This window comes from Cucurbita pepo, chromosome LG18 (assembly GCF_002806865.2).
Source record: "Cucurbita pepo subsp. pepo cultivar mu-cu-16 chromosome LG18, ASM280686v2, whole genome shotgun sequence".
NCBI lineage: Eukaryota > Viridiplantae > Streptophyta > Magnoliopsida > Cucurbitales > Cucurbitaceae > Cucurbita > Cucurbita pepo.
The window spans coordinates 1,919,204-1,923,733 of NC_036655.1; the positions used below are offsets into that span (position 1 = coordinate 1,919,204).

General features: G+C 39.6%; 1 pseudogene; it reads left to right on the forward strand.

The window, feature by feature from the left end:
* The first annotated feature begins 895 nt into the window (after nucleotides 1-895).
* On the forward strand, nucleotides 896-3,775 carry LOC111780484 (annotated as a pseudogene).
* The last annotated feature ends 755 nt before the right edge of the window (nucleotides 3,776-4,530 follow it).

Genomic DNA, 4,530 nt, shown 5'->3' on the forward strand with positions numbered 1-4,530 from the left:
AGTGATCAAGCTATATATGACTAGTGAGAGATCCCACATCCGGTGAGGTGGAGAACGAAATACTCTTTACAAGGGCGTGGAAACCTCTTTCTTACAAACGTGAGGGAAAGCCCAAAACAGAAAATCCAAAAATGATAATATCTGCTAGCAGTGGATCTAGACCGTTACAAATGATATTAGAGCAAGACACCCGGCGAAAGGCCAACAAGGAGGTTGAGTCCCAAAGAAAGGTGGATTTGGTGGGGTCCCGCCAGCAAGGAGGTTGAGCCCCAAAGAAAGGTGGATTTGGTGGGGGTCCCACATCCATTGAAGAAAGAAACGAGTGCAAGCGAGGACGCTGGGCCCCAAATTTGGTGGGGGTCCCACATCCATTGAAAAAAGAAACGAGTGCAAGCGAGGATGCTGGGCCCCGAAGGGGTGTGTAGTGTGAGATCCCACATTGATTAGGGAGGATAACGAAACACCTTTCATAAGGGTGTGGAAACTCTCTCTATCAGACGCAAGAAAAGTCACCTCCTACACGAAACGTATAAAAATATAAATAACTCTCCTATCAGACACAAGAAAAGTCACCTCCTACACCAAATGTATAAAAATATAAATTTGAGGCAATCTCATGGCTAGATGCGAATGGCAAGCAAACTCGACTTAATTGGATAAAGTTGTTAATTGGATAAAGTTGTAATTTCACGAATCAAATTCGTTTGCATGTACTTTTCATCGATTATAAATTAGCATACATAACTAGACTTAACTCTGTCTTTTCATTTATTGTTCTTCCCATTTTCTTTGTAATTTATTTGATGATTATAAATTGAGAACTTTAATCACCATTTAGATGCGGTGGTTTTAGCAAATATTTTCGGATGTTTGTTTATATTAAATACAAGAAAGAATTCGTTCATGTGGGTTGGACCATATCCAAGAGTGCACATCATGAACCCTGATCAACTCAAAGCTGCACTTTGTTTAATGCATGCTATTCAAAAGCCGACTATCAACCCTCTTACAAGGTTGCTTTTCGATGGACTTACTAGTCATGAAGGACCCAAATGGGTTAAACATAGAAAAATAATCAATCCAGCCTTTCATTTCAAACACTTGAAGGTATGCTTTCTTCTTGTAATTAGATCTCAATATAAATAAACTTATAGTTAGTATTTATAAGTTTAATTTTGTATAATTGTTGGTGTCGATACGACTTGTAACAGCTCAAGCCCACTACTAGTAGATATTGTTCGTTATGGACAATTACATGTGACTGTCAGCCTCACAGTTTTAAAACATGTTTTCTAGGGAAATGTTTCCACACTCTTAATACTTCATTCCTCTCTCAAACTGATGTTGAATCTCACAATCCACTCTTCTATAGGGCCCAGCGTCCTCGCTGACACTCGTTCCTTTCTCCTCCCTGGCACACTACCAGTGTCTAGCTCTGAAATCATTTGTAACAGCCCAATCCCACCGCTAGTAGATATTGTCCTCTTTGAACTTTCTCTTTCGGAATTTCCCTAAAGGTTTTAAAAATGTGTGTGCTAGGGAGAAGTTTCCACACTCTTGTAAACGCGTCTATTTGTGAGATCCCACATCAATTGGGGAGAAGAACGAAGCAAGGATGTGGAAACTTCTCTCTAACAAACGCGTTTTAAAAACTTTGAGACAAAATCTGAAATGAAAATTTCGAAGAAGAAAATATCTGCTAACGGTTGGCTTGAGCTGTTATACTAACCGTTAGATTGGTTTAAAAACTTTGAGCAACAATATTTTTTGGAGTCTAATTGGTCATATATATGCTTAAATTGCTCTACACGACATGGTGCCTGCAATGTGTGAGAGTTGCACTGAGATGATTAGGAAGTGGGAAGAAGTGGTCTCAGAAGATGGATATTATGAATTGGATGTGATGCCTCATTTGAAAAACTTGGCAGCTGATGTGATTTCATCGAACAACATTTGGAAGTAGCTATGAACAAGGAAAAATGATCTTTATACGTCTAAAACAACTTGAGAATCTAGTCGTTAAAGCTATATCTACCGTTTACATACCATTCACAATTCAATTTATAGATTCTTATTTATTGCTTAAATATTTAATCCATTTAGACATGAATATGAGTCTTTTTTAGGGTTTGCCTCTACGGATTTTCCTCAAGGTTTAAAAACGCTTTTCCTATGGAGAGATTTTCACACTCTTAGGAAGAATCTTTCGTTCCCCTCTCCAACTGATGTGGGATCTCATAATTCCCCCACTTTCGGAGCTCAGAGTCCTCGGTGGCACTCGTTCCTCTCTTCAATCGATGTGGAATCTCACAATTCACCCCCTTCAGGGCCCAGCGTCCTCACTGACACTTGTTCCTCTTTCCAATCGATGTGGGATCTCACAATCAACTCTCATTCGGGGCCAGCGTTCTCACTGACACTCGTTCCTCTTTCCAATTGATGTGGGTTCTCACAATCAACCCTTCTTCGGGGCCCAACGTCCTCGCTGGTACACCGCCTAGTGTCTAGCTCTGATACCATTTGGAACAGCCCAAGCCCACCGCTAACCGATATTGTCCTCTTTGAGCTTTCACTTTTGGGCTTTCCCTCAAGGTTTTTAAAACGCGCCGACTAGAAAGAGACCCACACCCTTATAAAAAATGCTTTGTTCCCCTCTCCAACCAATGTGAGAGCTCACAATCCATCTCCTTCGGGGCCAACATTCTTGCTGGCACTCATTCCTCTATCCAATCGATGTGGGATCTCATAGGAACAATATTTATGAAATTTCGTATAACATCTTATTATAACGTTTGTGCATGTTTGTACCAACGAAGTCACAATAGAATGAAAAAGATGAGCAAAGAATTAAAAACGTTGCTCTTGGGCGTTATCAACAAAAGGCAAAGGGTTATGATGGCAGGTGAAGCTATGCAAACTGATCTATTAAGCATCCTCTTAGAATCAAATTTGAAAGAAATTTGAGAGCACAAAAACAACGATATCGAAATGAGTATCAAAGACATAGTAGAAGAATGTAGAATCTTTTACCTTGCTCGCCAAGAAACCACAGCAATGTTACTAGTTTGGACTATGGTTTTATTGAGCTCATACACAACATGGCAAGATCTAGCAAGGGAAGAGGTCCTACAAGTCTTTAGTAACAACAAACCAGATTTTGATGGTTTAAATCGCCTAAAAATTGTGAGTAAGACTCTCTTCTATATATTTTCATTTTTTTTAATTATTTCATTGGTTAAACTTTATGTTATTCCCAATATTTAGGTTGCGATGATATTGAACGAAGTCCTGAGATTATACCCACCCGCAGGGTTACTTACTCGTCTCGTTCAAAATGAAACAAAACTTGAAAACTTGACTTTACCCGCGGGAGTGATGCTGAGTTTTTCAATTGTTCTTATCCATCGTGATAAAAAGCTATGGGGGTGATGATGCAAATGAGTTTAATCTCGACAGATTTGCTGAGGGAGTTTCAAAAGCGACACAAAATCAAGTTGGGTTCTTCCCGTTTGGATGGGGTCCTCGCATATGCATCGGACAAAACTTTGCCATAATTGATGCCAAAATTGCTCTATCGATGATTCTACAATAGTTTTCTTTTGAGCTTTCTTCGTCCTATACTCATGCTCCAATATCCAATTTAATTATTAGACCTCAACATGGAGCTCATATCATGCTCGTAAACTTTAGTCACGCAAACAATGTTGGGATATGGAGCCTGTCGAATATCTGTAGTAAAAATGGGGTAGAGATATATACAGTAGATTTTTGGTGAAGATTTGGTAAAGCTATATTTAGTACACTGAAACCTTATATATCTCCGTGATTCAAAAATGTATTTTTTTTTTCCTTAGGTGTATTCTCTCTGTCTACCTACCTTGTGATCAATAAAATCTTTAGCCAATATTCATCCTTTAATTTTTTCACTTCTGTTCTTTGTGTTATCTTATCGAGTGTGTGTTATTATGTGATCCTAACAAATGGTATCAGAGCTAGGTGAGATTCACCACCATCTGTGAAGATAGAAAGTTCAAAGATTGGAATTGAGAAGTTTGATGCGATTTCATTTTTTGGAAGATGCAGATTGAAGATTATTTGTACCAGAAAGATCTTCACGAACCCCTGTTGGGGGTGAAGCTGAATACTATGACCTCAAATCAGTGGAAGCTCAAGGATCATCAGGCCTTAGCGTTGATCCGGTTGACGCTGTCTAGAAACGTGGCTTTTTAACATCATCAAAGAGAAGACAACGTCAGATCTGTTGAAAGCGCTATCGAATATGTACAACAAACCGTGTGAGGCTGGTTTAACAGAGTTGAAAGAAACCACGTATTCTAGTCATGATTGATGGAAACCACTAGGTGAACTCAGCCCATTGGTTAGAATTGTTGGAGTTGTTCTTTGGCCGGTCAATTCCAAGTAGGGAGTTGGGCTATGGGCTTTGGGCGAAGGCCTAGTGTCCATGGCCCTAGAGTTGAAGGAAACCGCGTGAGGCTGGTTTAACAGAGCAGCGTAACCTTCCGCTCTTGT